The following is a 27682-nucleotide window of genomic DNA, read 5'->3' as shown; positions in this document are numbered from 1 at the left end:
TTGTCGACCAGCGTTGTCCGGCGTCGTTCATCGTTGTTTTTGACACTCCCCCCCTCAAATTTATTCAAAATTTTATATTTTCATGCTTGATTGGAGGATAATTTGAAAATTTTGTACCGACAGTACATAAGTTTATTATATATTCTTATTGTACGCGCCGAGACGCGTCTAACGACGGGTCACACTTACATATCCGGCGAACTTCAAATTACGTCATCTGATCGATGTATGAAAATCCACCTAAGCTGTGCACACTTTAAAAATAATTTGTTCGATAGTTATATTTCGTTGTGGCGATTCGGGCTTTTTAAAAAGTGTTTTATAAATGAGAACGTATATATTTGATTTTAAAATATATTAATACAAGTAAAATAAAAGCCCGGTGGACTCGACCGTCCACACCGAATACAGGCAGAGAACTGATTTACATTTATTGAAGCGTACAAACATTAACTCTTATCTCTAAACTTAATTATCTTGTTTGTTTCTTCTTATGTTTCAATTACGGCGACGTAACTCCTCCCCCTTTAAGTGTGAAGCACGTCGAAGGCTGCTGCTGCTGTTGCAGGAGTTCTTGCGATTGAAGCTGCAGACATTCCGGCGCTGCTGAACTTTGCTTGCAGGACCGAAGATACCATTTGATGGCGACTGCGCTTGCAATGACTGTTATGATTAGGTACATGCAAATGGTTGGCCAGCTGGGCTTCAAAGTTATCACTGGCTCGTCATTTTCTTGCGTTACTTGAGTTTTCTTTAAGATGTCTTTTAAATTATCCAAGTTCACTTCTTCCAATCGGATCGTGATCGGAGATTGCGTTGAGGCGTACTGCGTTTTTGGCAGAGGGATGCTTTCTTTGACATTTAGGTATTCCATGTGGGTCGTGAGTGTTCTGCCGGCGATTTTGATGTTGCATTTTCTGTTTGTAGTTATTAGGACTATTCCGCTGATTCGCTGGTATTCTACGTTTTCTCCACACGTGGTTTTCGCTATTTCTTCTTGTTTTAGGATAGCGATCCAACTGTTTTCCTTAATTTGTTTTATAATATTATTATTAATTTCAGCTGTTGCATGCTTGCAATTGTGTGGTTGTCTATATTGTAAAAGTTGCGCTATGCAATCTTCTGATTTGCTGAGTTGGTGCCATTCTAAGTGTCGACAGATGACTACTTTCTCTGTTATAGATGTGCAGGGCTCATGAGGGTATGCGAATTCGCTGCTCCCCAAAAGATTAGGTATGGGTTTTGGGAATGAGGATCGTATTGTTTTTATTGGGGATCGAGTACAAATGAAGTAAACTATACGGATGGTTAGTTACTAATGGGATTTCTAATACAAAATTAATTGATTCATTCGTACTGTATGCCTTTAACTCTATTGATTTCTCAATTGCATGTATGTTTTCTATAGTAGGAGAGTACATAAACTGTGTATTATTTTTACTTGCTTCTCCTTGAATTTTCATGAGCTCGGCAACAAGAAAGCTAGGGTCTACAATGCTTGGGTGTAATTGACCTAGATGGGCAAATGTTATTGCATTTTCTAATAATTCTACCCTATCATAAACTTGTTGTAAGCAAATTTCAATTTGGTTATATATATTTATTACATGCATTTCATTTTCTAATCCTAAATTCTGCTTACTTAAATCTTTGATCGCTTGATTTAGTTCTTTTTGATTTTTACTGATTATATTTAGTTTAGCGTTATTTTCTTTTATGAAATCTGTCATTATTCCTAATGTTTGACTCTGTTTATGAATCGCTAACTTTTTAATTTCTTGAATTTGGTTATCTATTTTAATGGCATCTTCTTGATCCAAATTGCCTGTAATGACTTTAATTATCGATCCTAATCCATTGATTAATCCTCTTCGGATTCTCGGTATAAATGTTCTACCTAATCCGATTGTGCTTGAGCCTAGATATACTAATTTACTTTCGATTTTATCAATCAAGTATTCTATTTGGTTTCTAATAACTAGACTATTTTTATAGAATGTTATTCTTGTTTGTGCTAATTTGAATGTCATATAGTCGCGGGTTATTTCGACGTATATGTCTCGTAATTGACTTGCATTATAAGATACAACTAGACTAAACGAATCTACTTGGTGGTAAGCAATAGCTTCCTTAATTACTAATATACCATTGTGGTTATCTATGGGTTCGATTACTGCGACGACTCCGGTGATCCAGAGGACTGCACCGTAGGTGATGGCGTTCCTGAAACATTTCCATGTTTTCTGAGCATTCTAAAATGTACTCTTATCGTTTTCGCATTAACATGTTTACCTACAATTTCGGCGATTTGCTCTGGGTGTATTCTTATAATTGTGTATGGTCCTATATACTTTGGTTCTTGTTTATTAGTCCTACTTGATTTAGCGACTTGTTTGTATACCTTATCGCCTATTTTGAAAGTTGACGTTTCAGTATTCTGATTTCTCTTTTCTATTATCGCCTGTTTTTGCTCTGTTATTCTAGCATTAACTAATTTTTGGACATTTTCCATGATTTGTTTATGTTTATTGACATACTCCTGATAAAACTCTTTTGGGAAATGTAACTCTAGTGGATTTCTACTATTAGTATGTCCAAATAAAAGTTCGAAAGGGGTAAATCCTGTTGTAGAGTGTATTGTATTATTATAAGCAATTATAGCATATTTCATTAAGTTTGTGGTATCACTTTTATCTGTAAGTCTCTGTATCCTTATCATTTCAGCTAAGGTTGAATGTAATCTCTCAATGGGAGAATTAGAATTTGGATTATATGGTGTGGTAAAATGTATATGTATGTTATGCATTGCACAAATCTCTGTGATGACTTCGTTATCAAACTTGGGATCTGAATCTGTCGTGATCTTAAGTGGAATACCTATCGTTGAAAAGATACCGAGTAATGCTTCGGCTATATGAATACTAGTAGCCGCTGTTAAGGGTATCGCTTGTGCGTACTTGGTAAAATTATCTATGATTGTGAGGAATGTTACACCACCGCTACTGTATAAATCCATATACATGTGTTCTAGGGGTTTGTGGGGTGTTTCGGTGAGTGCAAGTGGCAACTTAAGTGGGTTGCGTTCATATTTCGCTTTCAAGCATTTGTCGCACGTGTTAATGTATTTTTGAATAGTCAACAAATGATAATTTTTGTGAAGTTGTTTATGAGTTTCTTGTATACCACGATGAATTGTTTTACCTTCATGATACTTTTTAATTAAATAGGTCTGTTCATTTACGTTTTCTACTAACGTTACTCTTGTGGTACACCTTATAAGTTTGGGTCCACGATTATCAAATACACTCTTTACAACTTTGCAAAATGTGGGGTATAATTCTTCATCATAAAAATAACAATGAAATGTTCTATCTGGTATAGTATGTTCCTTTAAGAATTTAATTATCTGACTTTCAGTGTTGTTAATAGGTATAAAGACATCTTGGATAAATTATTTTTCCTTTGTTTCTGTTATCTACTCTGTATTCTGAACCAGGTGTTTTCCTAATGCATGAAACTTGTTTTAATTGTCTGTCTATCGCATCTTGTATTTCTGGAATCTTATATGTTTCTACTATATCAGAGGTTGTTGGAATTATATCTGGCTCTTCCCTTGATCTATCTATCGATGGGGACCTACATAAATCGTCGAGGTATCTAACAATGTTTCTATGTCTATACCATCTAAATCTATATCTGCTTCTCTCGAAGTTCCTGGTTGGGGATTAATATTATCTTGATTTTCGCTATCTAATATCATGTCTATTATTTCATCATCTCCTAATGGTACTGTATCTACTTCGTTGTTGTATACAATTTTACGCGTGATAAAGCATCAGCGTTAGTATTTGTTTTTCCTTTTTTGTATTCTACATCGAAATCAAATTCAGCTAACTTGAGACGCCAGCGAGTTAATTTCGAGTTGGGGTCCTTAAGGGACATGATCCATGTAAGTGGTCTGTGGTCAGTATAAATTGTAAACTTTTTCCGTACAAATATGGGCGAAAATATTTGGTTGCCCAAACTATTCCTAATAGTTCCTTTTCAATAGTTGAATACTTCTGTTCGGTCTCGGAAAGTGTACGCGAAGCGTATGCTACAGGTCTATCTGAGCCTACTTTTCCTTGGGATAGAACTGCTCCTAACGCTACGTCAGATGCATCAGTTGTCAGAATAAATTTCTGATCAAAATCTGGGTACTGTAATACTGGTGCATTAGTAAGTATTTCTTTGCATTTTTCGAATGAATTTACGAATTCTGGGGTTATTTCTATTCTTGCATTCTTCTTCAAACAACTAGTGAGTGGTTTCGTAAGCTTCGAAAAATCTTGAATAAATTTCCTATAGTATCCTACGAGTCCTAAAAACGACTTGATGTCTTTTTGCGTTCTGGGAAGTGGGAATCTTTGGACAGCTATTATTTTGTCTTCATTCGGCTTAAGGCCTTCATCTGTCAGTGTATGTCCTAAGAACTTAACTTGTTTTCGCAGAAATTCAGACTTGTCTAACTGTACTTTCAAATTGTGTATCTTAAACCTGTTGAACACTTGTCTACATTTTTCAATATGTTGTTGTAATGATGTAGAATATATGATTACATCATCTAGGTATGTGAGAACATTATCTAATCCTCGTAAAACTGAATCCATAAGCCTTTGGAAAGTGCTAGGGGCATTTTTTAATCCAAATGGCATTCTTAAAAATTCGTAGTGTCCTCTATCTGTAGTGAATGCGGTTTTTTCAATATCGACTGGGTCCATCTCTACTTGGTGGTATCCCGAGGCAAGATCTAAGGTTGTAAAATACTGAGCACGGCCTAATTTGTCTAATATATCGTTAATATTCGGCAAAGGGTACTTATCTTCTATAGTCTTATCGTTTAAACGCCTATAGTCAATAACAAGTCTCCACTTTTGTGTTCCTGAAGCGTCCATTTTCTTGGGTACTATGTGTACAGGACACGACCAGGGTGAATTGCTTTTCTCCTAAGTATTTTCTGTTTTAATAACTCGTCAATTTGTTTTTGTATTTCTTGTTTTTGACGAGGTGCCTGCCTATAATTTCTTACAAAATTGGTGTTTCATCAGTGAGTCTAAGTTTATGCTTTACTTGGTGGGTAAACGTTAATGGTATATTTTCACAATAAAATATGTCTCTATAGTTAAAACAAAGTCTATCTATTTCACGTCGTTCTTCCTCATTCATATGTTCTGTACGTAATCTATTTAAGTTACATCTCAATAAATGGTCTATTTTCTTGGCAGAACAATTATTATTAGTATATGAAATCTTTTCTACGGATGGTTCTTCCTTTAATGGCGTCATATGTAATTTGTAGTTATTTGGTAATCTAATTCTATTATCTGTTCTATTAATCACTGTTGTTGTAAACACTCCATCTTTAACTGCTACGTATGCTGCCGGAAATAAAAGTCCGTTTTTTGAGTGTTCTAGCACTTCATAGTCACCTTTATCTCTATTGCATAATAGCCTAACTGATTTTTCGCATTGGGGTTCAATAATAGTGTATGACTTCATGTCACCTTTTATTTGAATGTTGGTGGTATCTGTCCTAAGTGTCATTGTTTTCATATTTAGTTTGCAACCTAGTGGGACGAGTAAATCAACTCCTATTAGTCCGACAAAGTCTGGGTCAAAATCAAATAATAAAAATTTATGTATGTAATCTACATTAAATATAGGCGGGAGTTTTACATAAGCGACCTTATCGTGTTTTGTTATTCCATGGGCTGTTTTTATATAATGGGTCTCATGTTCTATGTGCGCGTCTGTTTTATAATTGCGTCCGGTGTGATAAGGGACTGAGACGCTCCGGTATCCAATAAAAATCGACCGCCTAAATCCTCTATGAATATATATGGTAAACGATTTTGGTTTAATAAATTTAAATATACTATGTTTGATTTTCTAGTTCCAGAGGTTCGCAAAAATTTTCCTCTTTATTTCATTCATATTTTCATACTCATTCATATTTTCATACGCATTCATATTTTCATTGTCGTCGATCTGATATTCTTGGCTATCTACTTCCTCTTGGTAATTTACTGGTACTTGAGGTGTGGGCCTATTAAACCTATTATTCTGGAAACCAGGCTGAAAGGTAGGCTTCTGAACGAATTGTCTGTTCATAGGTTGATTAGGGTTCAACTTATGTTGTACTACTGGGAATCTGTTATTATTTTGATACGATCTAAAGTTACTAGGGCCAGGTAGCACTGCGGGTTTGTTACTAGCTTGCTTTTGCTTTTCTACTGCATCACTAGACCTTCTATTTTTTAATTTTAACTCCTCCTGTCTAGCCAATACAATCGTTTGTTCAAGATTACTCGCATTTCGGATCCTTACATTTAACGCAATAATGGGGTTAAGTTGATCTAGAAAAACGTTGATTGCTAATTTTTCATAGTAATCCCTTTTGCTTTGGTCTATGTTCACTAATGCATAAGTTAATTCTCGGACCTTTTCTGCAAATGTTTCTAAATCTGACCTTTTTACTAACTGCATTAATTCCTGGACTACCTGCACTTCGTCTCTGAACTCTCCAAATCTACGTACGAGTATTTCTTTTATTTCTAACCATGAATTAAAATTTGTACATTCTGACAAAGCCTCCGCGGCTTTCCCGGATAACTTATTTCTTATTAAGCATGCAATGCTAGGATGCTCTGCGTCTTCTAATAAGCTTAACGCGTTTTCTACGCTTTTGATGAAAAATGTAAGAGTTTTCTTATTTCCATCGTAGGTTGGTAATAAGTACGTTAATGTTCTAAATTCTATAATTAACTTCTTATCTATCTCTGACTTTACCGTTCCCTGTTCCTGAGTCATGGTTATTTAATTTGTTTACTTTTTGCAAATTAAAAACAACACACAACGATTTATAAAATAAAAATATGGAGCCTAGGATTTTCACTAGTCACACATATGAAATAATCAATTAATTTTCCTTATACTTTCACGATGTTAAGTGAATGGTATAGGATTCTCGGGGGTTAGCAGAATTGCATGCACTTACCTCACGAGCATATTTTTCGATGTTAGATGAGTTTCCGCCTTTCCAGCAATCTTCCACGACGTCTAGGTTCGTGAATCGCGCCGCGGTTTGCACGATTAAGGATTTTACTTGCACGCGAAACCGTTTCTTCAGACACGATCCTACCGCGACTGCGCCAGTTATATTTCGTTGTGGCGATTCGGGCTTTTTAAAAAGTGTTTTATAAATGAGAACGTATATATTTGATTTTAAAATATATTAATACAAGTAAAATAAAAGCCCGGTGGACTCGACCGTCCACACCGAATACAGGCAGAGAACTGATTTACATTTATTGAAGCGTACAAACATTAACTCTTATCTCTAAACTTAATTATCTTGTTTGTTTCTTCTTATGTTTCAATTACGGCGACGTAACTCGATTTTCGAAATTTTTTTGTATAAACATCATACAAACCATATAGTGTGGCACATCGTTGTCTTTGGCTCGATTAGTAGTATACGTTTAGACAGTTTTTGACATTCCCCCCCCTCAATTTTTCCAAATTTTTTGAATTTTTTGAATTTTACCTTTGTTTGCCGACGATGAAAATTTTTTGTATCGACGGTACTCCTTTTTATTTTTGAATCGTGTAGTGCTAGCCGAGACGCGTCCAACGACGTATCGCACGTCGCGCTCCGGCCAAAAAATTGACGCGAAAAGCCCCCCCACCCACCTTGGTCTCACTTGACGAGGTAGACTTCGGCTATACCGTAGAGAGAGCCCAAAATTCAAACTTACCAGAGAGCCCAGACAATATACACATACGATAGGGAAAATTTACCTCGAGCTTACCCTATAATTACGCCGCACGCAACCCACAGGAATCGCCACTGGTGACCTGTAAAGAAAAGAAAAATTGTTAAATTTTTTCTTTTATTTTTTATTATTATCATTGAGTTGTGCAGAAGGCACTAAACCCTATAGACTAAGTAGTTTAAGACATAGTCAGTACGACTGACTATCCTTATATATAAGACTGGTACCAGGTACCAACGTAAAGTGACCAACCGGAATTGACCATACCGTGGACTCTTTACACCCACGGTAAACTGACAATACAAAATATATATTTTTACACTCGGACGAGGACCCCCTACCCAGTTCACGATGCCGAGCTTCCGCACTCCTGTAAAAAAGTCCCTCTCCCCACCGAAGCACCAAGAAGCGGAAACAGCACCTACCGCGGGCCCATCACGGAGCCAGTCAGTGGCTCAGGTCAGGCGCAGTATAGAGTCTCGGCTCGATGCAGTGCCTGAAACTAGAGCCGCTCCAACTGCAGTGCCGAAAAGGACCCCCGCAGCGTCATCATCTGCAGCCCCTTCGGCAACAACAACAACAGCTGAACGCAGGGGCATGTCTAGAAGCCAACCGACACCTGAGGCCGTGAGCTCCGATAGGCAGGGCTCCCCTCGAAAAGGAAGCACTGCCTACCTGAGCAGAACGGCTGAGGCCAAGGCATGCCTCTTGAAAGCGAGGCTGCAGATAAATAACAGCCGGAACTTAAAAACTGAAATCAAAGTCGAGGTCATTGACGCTGCGGAGCGGCTCTTCAGATTGGTAAGGGACTCTGAAGAGGGAAAGCCCTATAAAGGACGGACGGAAGAAGGAGGAAAGGGAAAAGAATCGGAAGGGACGAAGGCGGAACCGGAAGAAAAAAGGGATAGAGGAGAAGTAAAGGACGCCCGGGAAAAAACGGAACGAGAACTCCTGAAGAGCTTGGAAGAACACGGAAGGCTGCTAAGGGAAAGTAAAGAGGAAATGAGGAGAATGAGCGAAGAAGTAAGGAATCACAGGGAAGAGATGGAGAAGGCAAAGACGTATGCGAGTGTAGCTGCCGGTCCACCGAAGGCTAGAAGGGGGGAGGTGACTACGGCGCTACACTCCATCGTGGTGACGTCCCAAAACGAGGAGGAGATGGGAGACGAGGTCGTCGACCACATACGAAAAGCCGTTAAGGCGAAAGAAGATGGGTTGAAGATAGATAAAATAAGGAAGGCGAAAGAAAAGAAAGTGATTATGGGTTTCGAGGACAGGAAGGAATTGGAGAAGGTCAAGGAAAGAATTATAAGGGACGGAAGAAGCTTGAAGGTCCAGGAAATAAAAAACAAAGATCCGCTCATCATCATCAAGGACCTGCTAAACTGCCATACGAACGAGGAGATTCTTGGCGCAATTAGAGCGCAGAACAAGAACCTCCTCGCTCGAATGGACAAGGAAGCGGATAGAATGGACGTCCGCTATAGACGAAAGGCCCGGAATCCACTTATGACGCACGTCGTCCTCCAGGTGTCGCCCCAAATATGGAAGGAGTTTACGGAGGCTGGCGCGTTGCACGTGGACATCCAGAGAGTCAGGGTCGAGGACCAATCACCCCTAGTTCAGTGCTCGAAATGCCTGGGCTACGGTCATGGGAGGCGCTTCTGCCATGGCTCCCTGGATGCCTGCAGTCACTGTTGCGGACCACACTTGAGAGCGGAATGCCCGGACTGGATGGCGGCTGCAGCACCGATGTGCTGCAACTGCCATAAGGCGAAATTCGCCGATACCGGGCATAACGCTTTCAGTGAGGACTGCCCGGTGCGAAAAAGGTGGGACGCGCTAGCCAGATCCGCCATAGCGTATTGCTAAGGTGGTCCCCACATCTCTGGCTCGGACCGCGTCGGGCGCCGCGTCCGGCACGCGGCCATACCTGGTGGCGCAGGCCAATCTCCAGAGAAGCGCATTAGCCACTGAGGAATTCATGGCAATGGCAGCTGACAAGAGATTGGCCTTCGCGATGATCCAGGAGCCGTATGTCGGAGCTACTCGCCGGCTGAAGAACTACGGGACCGCCAGGGTCTTCCAGTGCGCGGAGCGAGTGGAAGGGTGGGCAAAGGCGGCCATAGTGGTCTTCGACAGAGATCTGGACGCCTTGGTCTGCCCGGAATACACCACGACTAATATAGTCGTGGTGAGTATCCGCACTAGCGCCTGGGAGATGGTGGTGGTCTCGTGTTACTTCGAGCCAGACAAGCCGGTGGACCAGTATCTCGACCAGCTGAGAGGCGTCTGCCGTGGTCTGGGCCCGAGACGCCTATTAATAGGAGGGGACACCAACGCAAAGTCGCTGTGGTGGAGCCGGGAGATCGACCGAAGAGGAGAGGAGGTGTCTGGCTGGCTGGACGAGACAGGCCTTCACGTGCTGAACGAAGGCGACACGCCGACGTTCCACACGGTGAGCGATAAAAGTCTATTCCAGCCAGGTAGACGTCACCGCCTGTTCGGTTGATCTCCTGGACCGAATCCGGGACTGGAGGGTCGCCGAGGACCTGACGAGCTCCGACCATAACACCATCATATTCAGCATAACGCAACAAAAAAATAAGGTATACTTAGTCTGGCCATAAATACTGTTACACTTAATTATAAAAAAATATTACATTTGAATTTCGAATCTGTCATTTTTATACGATTGTTCATTGTGTTTTCTCATTTTGGCGCCAATACATTGTAAAATATTTTGCGATATTAAAATGGTGTGGGGTGATAAAGAGAACCGAATCGCTGTGATAGCATTACACAAAGTAGGTATGGAGCCAAATGCAATTTTTAAAACTCTCCATACACTTGGTATTAGTAAAATGTTTGTGTACCGGGCTATTAATAGGTACAATGAGACCTCCTCTGTTTGTGACAGAAAAGATCTGGCCGTCCACGTAGTGTTCGTACGAAAAAGGTGGTCAAAGCAGTAAGGGAAAGAATTCGAAGAAATCCTGTCCGAAAGCAAAAGATTTTATCTCGGGAAATGAAGATAGCACCTAGAACCATGTCGCGTATTTTAAAAGATGACTTAGGACTTGCAGCCTATAAGAGACGCACTGGCCATTTCTTAACTGATAATTTAAAGAAGAATAGGGTGGTAAAATCGAAACAACTACTGAAGCGGTACGCAAAGGGAGGTCACAGAAAAATTTTGTTTACGGATGAGAAAATTTTTACAATTGAGCAACATTTTAACAAACAAAATGACCGTATTTATGCTCAAAGCTCTAAGGAAGCTTCCCAATTAGTCGACAGAGTGCAACGTGGACATTATCCGACTTCAGTGATGGTTTGGTGGGGTGTTAGCTATGAAGGAGTGACTGAGCCATATTTTTGTGAAAAAAGGTATCAAAACATCGGCACAAGTGTATCAAGATACCATTCTTGAGAAGGTAGTTAAGCCCCTTAACATCACCATGTTCAATAACCAAGTATGGTCCTTCCAGCAAGACTCGGCGCCGGGTCATAAAGCTCGGTCCACGCAGTCTTGGTTGGAATCGAACGTTTCGGACTTCATCAGAGCTGAAGACTGGCCGTCGTCTAGTCCCGATCTTAATCCGCTGGATTATGATTTGTGGTCAGTTTTAGAGAGTACAGCTTGCTCTAAACGCCATGATAATTTGAGTCCCTAAAACAATCTATACGATTGGCAGTGAAGAATTTTCCCATGGAAAGAGTGCGTGCTTCTATTGATAACTGGCCTCATCGTTTAAAGGACTGTATTGCAGCCAATGGAGACCACTTCGAATAAGCTTTTTATATTTTTAATTGTTTTATATTTATGTATTAAACTGACACACTGTAAAAGTAATAAATGTTATTTGCAGTTAACAATTTTCTTTTTTCTTTATTACAATATTTATGGCAAGACTAGGTATTTAGTTTTTTATTGAAACATTTTAAGAGAAACTGACATTTGAATTATGGGTATTAATATTATATCATGTAAGTATAGTATTTGAATAGAAGCGACAATAGCCTAGTTGGGTGTGGAACGGACTGGCGAGACGAATGTCCACAGGTTCAAATCCCAAGGGCACACACCTCTGACTTTTCTAAAAATCAAGTGTGTATTCTTTGTGAATTTATCGTTCGCTTTAACGGTGAAGGAAAACATCGTGAGGAAACCTGCACATCCGAGAAGTTCTCTATAAGAATTTCGAAGGTGTGTGAAGTCTACCAATCCGCACTAGGCCAGCGTGGTGGACTAAGGCCTAATCCCTCTCAGTAGTAGAGGAGGCCCGTGCTCAGCAGTGGGCAAGTATATAATACCGGGCTGATATTATTATTATTATAGTATTTGATACTATACTTACATGATATAATATTAAAACCCATAATACAAATGTCAGTTTGGAAAGGTAATCTATAATCATATCTTCGGTTAAAAGGCTAATTGACTTAAGCGACATTTTTTTAATGTTTTTTACTACATAAAAAGAAAATGTGCTGATTTCAAATATCGCTCTCTGAATAAAATAAGAACCTATTCCAAAATTGTTAATTTGTGGGAATCGTCAAAGAAACGAATTTGTGTTGCACCCTTGTTTTTTTATGTTGCTATAAAATTGAACTTATTAAAGATAGGTCAAAAATGAAACCCATAGCCCAAAACAAAGAAGAAAAAGTAAAGGTCGCCAACAGAAATTCGTTTTTAGACGATTCCCATAAATTAACAAATTTTGGAATAGGTTATTATTTTATTAAGAGAGCAAAATATTATGTATGAAATTGAATGTCGAAAAAAATGTCTCTTAAGTAAGCCGTCGATATATGAACCCTATGCCATTGCAATAAAATATACCTTCGATTATCAGACTCCTCGGATTACTAGATCCCTCACAAGGAAGGCCGGGTACCAGAGCGTGGGTACCGAAAGCCGCAGTTTAGCAATCAGGAGGTACTGGCAATCAACGCGATAGTATCGCGACGTCTGCCGGCATCCATTACGTAAAAATTACGATTACCGTAATGAAATACTAGTGGATTGTGCTGGATGTGGCTTGGGATTTAAGTTCTTTTGGGAAACGTATATTATTTGTTTTGATCATTTTTTCTTAGGAAAATACGTATCTTTAGTTGTTTTGCTTATTATGAAGCGTGTATTTAATTATTGATTAATTTCTAAGTCCTTAATGCGTGAAACACGATTGACTGTATTTGTTTAATACCTATAACTACTTCTTTATTTTGTGTTTTTTTTTCATTTCGAATAATGATTAAGAAAGAAGTTCCAAATACATCCTATGTTATAACGATAGGTATTCGTGTTTTTAATTAAATAAAAACAGATTGTTTTTGTTCGAGTGCATAACATAAACATTATAAAATTTTATTACAAACTTTATTATAGCTCACAAATCTAATATCTAAATTGAATGCTCTGTTCAACAGGACATACAATTACTATCCAAAATCACATTCAACATTAATCACAAACTTGAACTACGCTCAAAATCTCCATCAACCACGCCCTCCCACCGTCATCTGCCACTTCAATAGCTTCTATAACGATCTGCCGTCATAATTACAGCGTTCTACAATGATTGTAGGCGACGATTAGTTCCCGAGATAGCCTCCTCGCTCCGTACTGTTTTTTTATTAATAATTGTATTAAATACCTAGCGCGATGTTTGCAATGATTTTGTAACTGCAAATTGGACTTTGCGGTTTTGGAATTAGAGCGGTTATTTGATCATGTAACTTGTTGATTGGATGCTATTTGTAATATTTAGAGTAGTTTGATATTTAAGCATTGTGTGCGCGGTACAACAACGCTCTGAGGTTACTGGTTCGAATCCCGGTTGGAGCAGGAATATTGGGTCTGGAATTTGTGCGTGGTATGGCGATAGGTTTGGCTCCTATCACGTGGGGCAGAACACACATAATTAAAAGTTGGGATTAGTTGTACCTCTGCCTACCCCATCATGGATAACGGCGTAATATGGATGCTTATCCCTCCATAGTCGGCACAATTATAGCTTCTTGGAATTTGATACACTCAGGCTGATCCCAGAACGTGGCACTTACGTGGGCTACTATGGCGGGTTTTAACAGCTTGTGTAGGGTAGTCGCTACCCAAGCCGATAAAAAAATCCTGCAACCAGCATCCCGCACTATAATATCGTCTATCTTATTGGATGCTGACTTGTGATTCCAAATTTCTGGTACAAATGCTTTTCAGTACACTACATTGCCTTCTATCCAAGATACAGTTCTAAAAACAAGTGATTCTTATAATTTGTTATAAGCGGGCACCGGTGCGCATGAGTTTCCCAGTGATTTTACAGTAAACGCTCGTAAATGCTATAACGCTGTACCGTGCGCTATGTCAACTATCTTGTTTCGGTATCTTGAAAGTAATGCACTGCGGACGTGTCGATGTGACGTGTGAAGTCGGCAGCAAAAGTGTTATGATGCTTTTGACTGACTATAAATGTCTCGATGACGTAGTCTATATATGTAAAAATGAATCCCTATTTCCCTTGGTCACGCCATTACGCGTGAACGGCTGGTCCGATTTCACTATTATTTGTTGTGTTTGTTATTGTCAGGAGAAGGTTCTTATGAAAGAAAAAATTGCGCGGAAAAATAGAAAATTTAAGAAAACTTAACGACACTATATACTCGACATAACTGTCAGCGATTGACGGAATGCGCGCTGCAAATTTATAGTTAACACGGGACAACTAGTTAATAATAATAATAAGCCCGAAGGGGCTTTGTGGCGGGCCGACGGGAGTGGCGACACCGCGTTCCCTGATTCTGTGGGGGCTAAATGAGACCTTCTGACCCTTGGTTTTATTAACTGGCCGGCTAGGGGTAGAAGTTGCAAGAGCTAAGAACCTCAGCTCCGTGGTGGAAGTGCTCAATCTGCGTAATAGCGAGGACACAACAGCGGTCCGCGATAGTGACATCGGTGCACACCTCTTGACATCCCTAAGCCCCCCACACCGGTTTTGCGTTCTTGGCTTACTTGCGTAATACCGAAATTATTTGCATTTTTTTATTTTAGAACTTACATTGTTTTTCCTTTACACTGAGTATGAGCTATGATAAGATAATTGTGTTGCTTCTTTGTGTTTGATTTATCTTGTTGCTCATTGATAGATTGGTGCTTTCAGAGACCAGTCTCACCAGTGTTATAAAAGCCACTGCCCATCTGTACAAGAGATGCAGTGGCGGGTCCGAGAGTAGGGTATATTCTACATACATCAATCCTCATCTCTCGATACTTCGAACCAGGCTTACAAGAGCAGTAGTGGGTACGAAGGTCAAGGCACTTGTTACCACGCCTATACCTCTCTGTCAACACTATCCACACTAAGTATACTCAAATCCTTCGAACCCGATAAATCCCAACCCAAACACCGTTCCACTCGCCATTACCAACCAAACATCAACTCAGTATTCCAAGAAGCGACCATAATTTTTATAAAAATCTCCGTTCTCGTATTAATATGAATATAAGGTTGATTTATGCGTAAGCCCGCACCACATTAAAGCAAACCCGCTGGCATTATGTCGCATGACCACCATTTTATCGATCGTTAATTTTTATCTGACTACCATCTGATCGACACCTAGTATTGCTGAACAGGTGTGCGAATTAGTATGTTTTAGGAGTGACTAATTGTGTTTTGTGCCGGATTCTTATGACGTAAGAAGGAAATAGCAATTATTATTATAAAATAAGTCCTTCCGAAGGCTAAGAGTCTTATTGTCAACTATTCTGGTATAAATCTTATAATGTCACTCTGGGAATTGGTTTGTGTGTCGAACATCCAAATATGTTCAGCGGTGGTTGTGTACTCCTAAAAATTTCTTCACAAAATTTCGCTTTTAGGTATTAGCATGGTGCAAATTCTTCTTGGACTTTTAGATTGTTATCGATCAGTACGGTAGTCGTACTAGGAATTAGTCTTCAAAGAAGCAAGTTTCCGTAGTGTAGCGGTTATCACGTGTGCTTCACACGCACAAGGTCCCCGGTTCGATCCCGGGCGGAAACAGAACTTTTATGAATATTTTTTTTATCATGGCATTTACATTATGAACTATGAACTATTATTTCAAAATTAAAGGTATCTTTAAATGTAGTTCATAGTTTAAAATCTGTGAAGATGCAACCTCCTTGAATATTAAAAAGACCTAATCACTTTTTAAATAAAAACTATAACATTCTTTATTTAAAAATATCAGCACAACAAACCGCCTCTCAAAAACCGAATTCTATATTCAAACACAATATAAACGGAACATTAACATAAGGATTCTATGGCGGACAAAGTTCGGTGTTGCAAACAGCAATATTTCACAGCTCCTTAACTGTTAATAGGCGATAGGATTTTCTGTCCTGTGTACAGGGAGGGAATTCGGGCACTCATTAGAGGAATAATTTTCGTAGTAATAAACACCAGACGATAAACATCAAACCCCTTTTATTTATAACGTCTGAAGGGTGGTCTGGGGATGCAAAAACTGGAGGCGGTTGCGAAATGTACTTCTGGCATTGTTTGTAGCGATATTCGAGAATTTGTTTCTCTGAATTTTAACAACAAATTACGAATGAGTTTAAAAAGAGGATCTTTGATAAATAGGTACTTATTTCTTTATACCTACATATCAATATGCAGAAAAGGTGGACTAATTAAATAGTTATTTTATAAAGAACACGTATCCATGCATTTTTTAAAGTCTAGGTAGGGGCTCTGGGCAGGTTTGTTTAATTCTACCACCAAACACTTGTATTCCGGTTATGGTAAGACAGCATTATGAAACCTATTTTCTTAGTATAATGGAGTAGATTAAAGTCCAAGGACTATTTTACCTTTTTGATGTCACTAGAACGATTTAACTTTTACTTTTACGAGGCGTTATAACCCCATCTCATATTGTGAAGACCGGCTACCGGCTACACGCTACTGATAAAAAAAGATGATATCAGAGTTTCCAAAAACTCGCCGGGTGAGGTGAGATGAAGTAATAATTCGAGATAATAAAGAATAGACTTGGATGGTCTAGTAGAAACGTGGGATTAGGAAGAGAGTGTCATATGTTTGTATCCTAGGTTTAGGTATATTAGAAGAAGCTCGGTTTGCTTGGTTTATAGGTAAGCGGTTAAAAACATAAGCCAACCACTTTCTACAAGTCCTTGAAAGGTTGTGGCGATCCTAAATTTCAGTTGTGAGGCAAAAGAAATACAGACTTTTTGACATATCTTGATTGGGTTCTAGAAGTGTTTTTTGCGGAATAAAAGTGTTTAGATGGTATTTTTCGGTACCTATCACGTATTCGTTAGAAGATAACACAATTTTGTTTATTTATCGTAAGACAAGGAAGTCTGTTTTACATAGTTTTAATGTGGTTGTATGGTCCTCATATTCTCTGGATAGACTATTCATATATGATGAATAATCCTTTTTAAATAAAATTCTAATACACAATACTCGACTTAATCCTACGCATTTGTTCTTTCTTTTTTAATTGAAGCATCATCTGATGGTAGGCGATACGACTGCCTTTGAAGAGTAGTAACATCACTGAAACTTTGAATAATAAATGACCTCATAGGAATTCCCTGTTTACTCTGGAACATTAGGTTTAATGTCTTATAATGTATCAGGAAAAACTAAATAGCCATTTGTTTAACGCGAAATATTTCATCGCATGAAAACTTTTAAAAATCTAAATAGAACTTAACGAACAACAGGTTCGTAGACAGTATCTGCTGGTGGTAGGATATATTTTATATCCGCCCGGATAGAGACCACCGTACACAAGGTCCCGCCACAGTGGCCCATATGTGTCGCGTTCCGGGATCAGCCTGTGCATATCCCATTCCAATAGTGACGGCTGCCAATGGGGTAATCATTTCTCGTCAGTCGACATAAATTAGCCCCTCTTCTTACCATCAGGTGCAGTAAGGACGCTGTGCCGTGCACGTACAAAAATACTATCTCGAAGCTGTTTTAAAATTCATCCCACCTGCATCCCAACTCAATATCGACAGTCACCAATACAAGCATCATAATTTTCGTCACGGCCAATCAAATCAATTACTAAGCCCATGTTTGTCCATATTAAGCTCCGTTTATATTCACTGTGACACAACACGGGGCTGTTCTAAGAAACTCGGGCGGCACGACGTGGCCAGCTCGGCTTAACGATTTTTATCAAACATTAATCGAAATAAAAACGTGTTTCTTCCCATTTTCTACCTTGGTAGGGGCCATTAAAAATCTCGTGTTTGATTTCGAAGAATAATAAAATTTTATGTCTTTATCTAATGTTTTCGATACGTGGCTTTGTGATGTTTGGTCGCATAGTATCACGCTGTCAGAAACAAGAGATACGTGATCGGTGCTCGTTTCTTAGTTCACAGAATCCGAACATTTACTTTCGATATTACTGGTCTTAAGGTTATAGCTTAAGGTCCATTTTTCATACATTTTGTTTCACCTTTAATCTGGGTAACTAAACAAGTATTGACAAGTAAAGAATTTAAATTCACGTCTAGTTAGTGATTAGTTCTCGCAGTTGAAAGAAAAACGTAAAAATAATTAATATGCGAGATATTTCGGCCTTTAAAATTTAATACGACGAAACTTGTTTAGTTACCCAGATTAAAGGTGAAACAAAATGTATGAAAAATGGACCTTAAGCTATAACCTTAAGACAAAAGAGAGATGCTTTACAATGACGAACCATTCATCGGATAGTATGCGCTACGTCTAAACGCATTATATCTATTATTGCAATCATTGTTGTGTTGAAATTTGAAAGAAAATGTAGCTTTGAATTACCAATTAAATATGAAACTTCTTATGTTTCAATATGACGAGTGCATCGCAAATCCTCGTAGTGATTGATAACTAAAATTTTACCAGTATTACTACTATATTTAGAGAGCTATATCTTTAAGGGAAACCTATGTTCAACAGAAGACTTTACGTGGCTGAGGATAATGATGATGGGCAGCCGTGTTGTGGATCAGCTAGCGAGTTGTTTATAAGTCGGAAATACCCACATACCTCACAGATATTCAGCAACCAAAGAAACTTGAACCTTAAACTGCCCACTACCGATCTTCGCAACAAATAGCAATTAAAATAATAATCCAGTATGCACATCAATTAGCGGGAGCAATAAAATGGGATGTATTCGAAAACATCTCGCTAAACTCCGACACGGCGCAAATTTAGTGCCGAAAGGGTTCGCATAATTACAGTACGGAATTCCGACTCGATACGCGACAATGGGCCCCCCATTAAAATGGCCGTCTATGTCTATTGGTTATTTTATTAGGAATTGTAATTAGTAAGGTCTGGGTAGCAATTATGGATACGTTGTCAGTCATATTTGCTATTACCTTGAGTGAGAATATGCGAGGGGCCTTGGGTAGGAACCACTGTCATATTTATGTCTACGGAGCAACAGTTTGTATGCTCTATTAGGTTCCGATTTGAAGGATATTATAGCATAATTACTGGGCATGATAAGACTTAACATCTTATCTCAGGATGTCGAGTGCAGTGTAGTGTTACGCAGTTACTTTAAATCAAAGTTTTGTATGATGGTGTTACTGTTTATGTTCGTCACTCAATTGCAATAAAATTCTTTCCTTCTCTGTAAGATTTTCCTTCGAGGCCGGTTGCGTATCCAAATTTCTTCTGATGTTGTGTTTATGAGAAGTGCAGATCATTTAAGATATGATGACCATTGTTCGTTGATTCCTTCCTTATAAAAAATATATTAAGCGGATCTCCTCTTACCTGATAGTCCCTAAAAATAATGGCATTTTAAGACAAAGTCGAACCCAAGTGTCAAAACATTACGGTTAACTCAACTTGTTTTTGAAAAAAAAACGAAAATTATCTGCCAATTTATGACGCTTGTAAAGATGGCGGCACGTGACATTCCCGGCGTTCGATATGACATTTTTAATAATTTGAAAATGGAATGTTTAACTTTAACGTGTAAAGTGTCGTGATTGCAAATTATTTAAATATAAAACGCACATAAAATCGCATCGAAGACAATCGTGTTTACGGAATTTAAATATTCGAAAGGTGTAATCCAGTTTTGTATCGATGATTCTTGTGTCTGTTTATGTATATGTGTGTGTTTTGGTGTGCTTTTTGTGTAATCCTTATTTTTTTTTACAAATACATTCATTATCTGTGTTTTTAGGTTTATATACTATTCTCTTTAGTGATAACTGCTACGTAAACATATTTAATAATCTTAAGTCTTTTCTATAACATCCTGTATAAATCTGTAAAAATGGCTTTTTTCTTTAAAAACGCCAAATTTTAGAACCAATGTTTTGGTTTTGAAATTCCAAAAACATAATTCCGTCAAGCGAAGTGTGTAGTAGCAATTAAGCTGGCCGGCATAACTGTGTCGACCGCCCGATCTATCTCTTGCCAGCCGACATATTTTTGAGATTCTCTTCGCCATCTGGTACAGTGAGGCTACTATAACATGTCGTCGATAAAAAAAAAATCTACTCTATTTTGAGCTCTACGCTACTTTTTACCTTAGGAACTGAATTTAACCTCAGAGATGCAAGCAACTATAATAACAAATAAACAAACAAGACACACATGACGCATTTATCCTGTATGCAGAGATCATTGTATGCAGAGGCACAACCAGGGCACCCACTTTTCGCCAAGTGTGTTCCGTTCCATGATGTGATAGGGGGCGAGCCTATCGCCATATCGGGCACGAATTCTAGACGCCGGGCTGACACTGAGCAGAAAAATTCAAATACCACTTAGCCCGACCCGGGATTCAAACCCAGGACCTCAGAACACTGTCATATCGCGCATGCAGTACAACTACGCCACCGCGGCAGTCACCTTATAATATTCACCAATAATTCTCCAAATTATCTATAAATCTATAGGCGTAGAGTTCAACCCGTTAGCGCGTCTTCCCCTACACAAATAAATCTTAACCTCCAGGGGGGGCTTTTGTCTCGCTGCCGATATTGCCGATCTTAAATTAAGTTATGCAAATATTCTAAGTTGTGGTGAAACATTGTCTTAAGTCTGGTGTATTAGTTTTAGGAAATATTTTATTATGGTAATGTAGTGAGCCGGTTTGACTGAGAACTCTACTGTTTTGACATGTCTGTTGAGTGTTGTATGATTTCCGAAGCACTAAATGCATTCTAATTCCTATTGTTTTAAGGTTGACAATGTGTTTATTTTTTTTATAAAGTTGTGTTTTAATGCAGTTTTTTTTTGGTGACATAATTTGAGATCAGATGAACCATTTACAATTATGCCAGCCTTTGCTATACAAAGGAAAAAAATTATTATTTTTTTTTTATTTATTACAACTTATAGATAGTATACAGACGGACTTAATACCGAAGGCATTTTTAAACGACTTCTAAAATAGGAGTAGATTCTCAATTTGACGTGTATTTTTCTCGTGTTTGTCACCTCAGAACTCAGCCATATATTAACCGATTTGCAAAATTATTTTTTCTACCAGCCAATCTTAAGGTGTTGCTGCTAAAGACGGTAGGTGTACACATTAAGAGAAGAAAGTGAACAAATATACAAAAAAATATAAAGTATATATCGTCATTTGAAATGCTAATTGACTTAATCAATAATTTTTTGCAACACAAAATTCCATACATATTTATTTATGTTTTTTTTAAACTAATTAAAATTTTTCGAAAAAAATGTAGCTTGAGTCAAAATGCCTTTCAATGTTTAATATTATATGTATGATATTAGACAAACTTTCAGGCAATATAGCCTCTGTCTACCCTTCCAAAGAGGTTACTTCAAAAACTCTCAACAGCCCATTAAACAATCCGATACTCCCAATATCCAATAAACACGAATTAATTCAATTTTATGTTATAAAGACAGTTTTTTATTGATAAAAATCGACGTCTTCTGTTATCTGTCGCATTGATTGATTTTATTGTTATTAGCCAGTCGTACCGTTTTATGAGATGGACAGTGGGTTATTTATGGTATTGATAAGGGGGTGAGGAGGGAGTTGGGATCTTGGTATAGAGTTCTGTATGTTTTTTAATGATGAATAATGGCCGCTGGAGCAGACGAGTCCTAGAGTGGAGACCGCGTCTCGGTAAGCGTAGCATAGGACGACCTCCGACCCGCTGGTCCGACGATATTCACAGGATCGCCGGTGGACACTGGATGAGGAGAGCGGAGGACCAAACAGCGTGGCGCGCTTTAGGGGAGGCCTGGCAGTGGACAGCTGTAGGCTGATGATGATGATGTTTTTTAAAACTAAATGACGAGACGAGCTACGATTGATGGTAAACGACACACAATCACGCTTTTTATGTTATTAGGTTATTATATACTCACACTGACACACAAAATTGAACCTAAAACACTTTCAAATGTACTCATTATATATCCTGTTTCATTTAGTAAAAAGAAATAAAAATTGTATAACTTTTAATAGTATGTGACCTAAAATACTTTCAAATGTACTAATTATATTTCTTGTTTTATTTAGTAAAAAGAAATCAAATTTGTATAACTTTTGTAGGTAGAACTACCTATTTAGATCTTAATTAGTTATAATTTACAGTGGATATGGATATACAGTGTTTTATAATACAAGTTAAAGAGCTTACGCCAAAAACTGTAACTATATATTTCATTGGTGCCAAATAACTTTATGCACATCAAATCTACACTAATAAATAAAGATGAAAGATTGCTTGTTTTGTGTAAAAGGGGTTATCTCAGGAACTACCAAACTTCATTATTCCAGAGTGGTATAGGCTATATTTTATCCCAGGAAAATATAATAATATAATAATATCAGCCCTGTATTATATACTGTCCCACTGATGGGCACAGGCCTCCTACTACTGAGAGGGATAAGGCCTTAGTCCACCACGCTGGCCTAGTGCGGGTTGGTAGACTTCACACACCCTCGAAATTCCTATAGAGAACTTCTCAGGTGTGCAGGTTTCCTCACGATGTTTCAGGAAAAATATACAGAGGGAGATTTATCCCGGTAAAACTTTAAAGCTATATAACATATACTTATAATAGTGAACCACATATATTTTGCCATTTTAATTTGAGACTTTTAATTTTGTTTTATCTTTGACGGATCTTCAAACAGTCAATATCGTTCCGAAATTCAAATTCGCTTGATTTATGTATTTGTCCCATTTACTGATCAAATAGTTTAAAATAACTAAGCTAGAGTAGTAAATTAGTTTTGGCATTAACTGTAATAACGGTAAAATCTACCTATAACCACATCTTATTAAATATAGATATATTTCTGTCGCAAAACTTTTAAAAAACCTTGTGGGCGACATCATGACGTACTATTCTTTTTTTAAATATTGGCGCGGCATAGTGACCCAAGTGGAATGGAGTCCAATAGAATGTCGACTGACGAGAGATGATTACCCCTTGTCAGTCGACACAATTATGCCGGCCTGTTGGAGCCGGATATACACAGGCTGATCCCGGAATGCGACACTTACGTGAACTAATATGGTGGATTTAACACCTTGTGGTCGCTATCCGACCGGATATAAAACACATCTTACCAGCAAATTGGTTTTGATATCAATAAGATTATTAAACATTTATGTCTGTGTAGTCAGAGGTGTTCTTGGTATTTGAACCTGCGGACATTCGTCTCAGAAGTCTGTTCCTCTTCTAACTAGGCTATCGCCACTAAACAAGTCTGAAACTACAAATCCTTAATTACTCATTCTTAGGCAATCCTTTGAAAAATACAGAGTGACGGTATGAATAAAATAACAATTAAAAATGTAATCAAATATCTCGTAACAAGAGTTAATTATTTTCAAAGAAATTCAATATGACACACACACACACAGCCGAAGAGGTTAATAACAAATTTAAACTACCGAAGGGACATCGACATAAGCACATCCTTATTACGAGCACAGCACTAATGGCGTGTTGATTATTAATTAAAAATAATTACTATTACGACCATATTCAATGACTCTGGTGTTAGAGTTATTAACACCTGTAGTGATGGGGGAGTGTGTCGATTTATCGATACCGATAGTGATGTTAGATCACAAGTGTTTATTGGCTAACGAGTAAATACATAAAGAAATGCTGTAATAACTTTAGCGAGTTATTTTATAGGTGATGTACTTTTAATAAGGCCGGCATAATTCCGACAATTATCGAAGGAGCCTCTCTTGTTCATAGACATAATATTTCACCTAAACAATAATATAAATAAATTATTTTCTACATCAGTCAGGTGAATAAAGGCCACAATAAAGGCTCATAAATGAAGGCAATAAATATTACAAAAGTTTATTGATTGTATTGTATATTTTGTTAAGCTTATCGCGTTTTGACATACAGACAGATGGAGCGAGGGACTTTGTTTTATAATATATTTTTTGATAATTATTAAGTGGAACATTTCCGTCATACATGATTGTTGTCTAACTTTAACTGTTTACGCAGCACACACAACGGAAGCTCTCAAAAGGAATAAATGCTCCGATCCTATTGGTCATCGCGTGATATTATATAGCCTATAGCCTTCCTCGTCAAATAGGCGATATAACATTGAAATATTTTTTTAATTCGAACGAGTAGTTCCTGAGATTAGCGCGTCCAAATAAATAATCAAACTCTTCAGCTTTATACAGAGTGTCCCAGAAAATAGTGTCAAGCGGACGTCTAGAGACAGAGAACCCTTTGGGGTATTCGAATCACTCCCATGTATGTTCCGCGATATTTCATAGTTTTCGATTTAATATTCATAACTCTGGAACACTTTATATAATAGAATAGTTATGACAATGTATTTATATGATTATGTTTTGCAAGAGTAGTTCTTGTACGCCAGTTTGAGGGCAGATATAATATTTATATTGTGCTAGTAACTGGCTCACACGTACTAAGTCAGAATAAAAGAAAAGGTCAATTAAATATGTTGTTAAAAAGTATGTTAAGTACTGTAAAAATAATAAAAAAAGTACATTCAATTTTATTTATTACCATTAAAATATCATGTTTGGGCATTACAATATATCTCGGGATACAATATTTTACGCGCCTGTTTTTGAAAAAAAAAAACATATGTAGTACCTACCTATAAACTTATACGATAGAATACAAAACTATCGACAACTATTGTTAGACTGCATCACTAGCAAACAGTAGTAATTAAGGCATCGGCTGTACACCGAATGTGTGTTTAATCAAGCACGCAGCGGTCATCAGTTGTTTGCTTTGTACTTAGCATGCGTATGCGCATCATATGAGTATTTTTATATCGATGTTGATTTGGACATCCTCTACACGTTTACATCATAAATTTCAATCAATTAGAACTAAATTATGTCGTGTTTGATAATACTCAATTGTTTAGTTTATTTAAAAATATAATTAACGGACATCTTATCACGCCTTTTGCCTGTCTAGGGATAGGCAGTGGGTATCGTGCCCACATATAAAGTGGTGGTAGCGATAACGCATATTTTCTCCGCGAAAAAGTCTGTTCAATTGTAGATATTTGCTATTCAGTGCTATTTGCTGTTTATTATCTTTGTTTTACAACACGCCTTCTTACTGTTCGTTTTGATCGTAAATTTGTTTCTTGTACTAGTGTTAGGACCTGTTTTACAACTCCTAAGTAACTGCTAGTCATCATATAAATGTATAAGTCGAAGTCGAAGTCGAAGAATACAAAAGTCAAACTAATCTATACTTCTAAATAAATAGTAATAAAATGAGTACTATCTACATTAGCTCTTTTTTTATTGCTTTGAATGACGTGACGAGCTTGCCGTTCACCTGATGGTAATACGACCGACCATATACAGTAGAAACACTATCCAACACCTTGTATTACAAAGTATTGTTTAGTATTCCACTGCGCTCGCCATCCTGAGACATGAGATGTTAAGTCTTACATCCAATAGTTACACTGGCTACAATGTCCTTCAAACTGGAACACAACAGTGACTACACACTGCTGCTTGGCGGCAAAAATAGTCATTGAGGTGGTACCTACCTAGGCGGACTCTCACATATGAGATACCACCAGTGCGATAACTGTCAAATATTAACTTGAAACTTGTGAACAGCTATTCATTGTTTTGTTAATATTTGGTATGATTGTAGCATTCTATCTTGGTCATGTTTATTCGCAAGTATTTAACAAGTTTCCGTAGTGTAGCGATTATCACGTGTGCTTCACACGCATAAGGTCCCCGGTTCGATCCCGGGCGAAAACATTTTTGCATAGTTAGAATGTTTTAGTAAGTAATTATGTCTTTACTATGTTTTTTTGATATAAGTCACTATTATATCTCGTTTTGGAATTGAACCTAGAGGTTAATTGGATGCACAGCCTTATATACCACTAAACCTATGGTATCACAAAGAAAAACTCATAATTCATAACCGAACTAAAAACTTGAATCGGACAAGTCATCCACTGCCTTTCAAAGAAAGGTATCAAATTGGAATTAAATAAAAAACTGAATACACAAACAGAGGAAGCACAAAGCGCCCAAACGCAATAAATCTAAATAGTATTGGACATAATTTAATCGGACCTTTCGATTTTGAGACCATAAATTAAAGATTTGAACATTTTAAAAACGAAACAAAACTTTTAATACACCGTATGGCGTATAAATCACTCAGAAACCGGCAGATCTCTACTTTGGTGGTATGCTACCATTGGTTTGTCATTCGAAAATGATTTTTATTACATTCTGCAATAAACTCAAAATCCTACTTATACTGACAATACAAAATCTCCAATAAACGCCAATCAAATATCTACCTTGGTGTTTAAATTTAGAGTATATTTTTGATTGTTTGATACCGATAATTTCTCATATAAATCAATGAGTTTCGGTGTTTCCCGATGTCCGATAACCGTGTATTGATACGAGGTGTTTTGAGATCTCGTTCGTCACGCCGAATTATAAAATTAGTTGGATGCCCGGAATTACTGGCCGGCTGTGTACGGAAGATAATCTTTAGATTAAACATAAATAATATAATTATTAATGATATTAGATTTTAAAACGGTGATTGTTAGGCGCCATCTTGGTATAATGGCGGCTTATATTTGCTGTGGCACTTCTATTCGATTCCTAAGTCAGGCATTATTTGTGTAAGTTTTGTAACATGATTTGACTAGTTTTCTATGGGGTTAAGGGAAGTATATTGGATATATTTGTATACTCATCTTTGGCAACAAAAAACACTCTTACACCTTTATTATTGAATTCTAAGATTATATAGAGCGGATATTAAGAACATTGTCATACAATAATTTTTCGCTCATGCGATGATTACTCAATTTATCAAAAATAGCAAAACATCAATGTAAACATACTTGATATAGTTTCCATATCGTGATTTGCACGTTTTTAATGCGCATATAAGCATATTATCTGTAAATATGGCATTTTTGGATTAAAGTTTAAGACGCTGTGACATCTTGTCACACGGACATATCAAATAAGACAACGACTTATTAACATTGACGTATATTCTATAGACACGTACGTCCATATAAATTATTTGTTCAAAATCTGAACTAAAATGGCAACCAAAACGTCACTGTCATAACTTATTTATTTACTTGAACAACAAATAATTTAACTTATTTAACTAATATTTTTTTATTAAAATCCAGGTTTACACTTAGACTCGAGTTCTTATATCATGAGCGCCACTCCGTACAACCGCAAGCTGTCAATATTGACCATACTAAAGTCAGTTTGAACACAGTGAAAGTTCGGAACGCCAAATCTAGTACGTAGTACATAT

At 37.6% G+C, this 27682-nt stretch overlaps 2 non-coding genes and 1 pseudogene across 2 annotated transcripts; 2 read left to right on the top strand and 1 right to left on the bottom strand.

Moving 5' to 3' along the window:
- Positions 1-475: 475 nt before the first annotated feature.
- LOC119188815 lies at positions 476-3132 on the bottom strand (annotated as a pseudogene).
- Positions 3133-15795: 12663 nt separating this feature from the next.
- On the top strand, positions 15796-15868 carry Trnav-cac. The gene has a single exon. It is a non-coding gene; the product is annotated as a tRNA-Val (tRNA).
- Positions 15869-26054: 10186 nt separating this feature from the next.
- Positions 26055-26127, top strand: Trnav-cac. The gene has a single exon. It is a non-coding gene; the product is annotated as a tRNA-Val (tRNA).
- Positions 26128-27682: the final 1555 nt, after the last annotated feature.

Source organism: Manduca sexta, chromosome 9 (assembly GCF_014839805.1).
Source record: "Manduca sexta isolate Smith_Timp_Sample1 chromosome 9, JHU_Msex_v1.0, whole genome shotgun sequence".
Taxonomy (NCBI): domain Eukaryota; kingdom Metazoa; phylum Arthropoda; class Insecta; order Lepidoptera; family Sphingidae; genus Manduca; species Manduca sexta.
The sequence above is the reverse complement of the archived record's forward strand: the minus strand, read 5'-3'. Positions and strand labels throughout refer to the sequence as shown.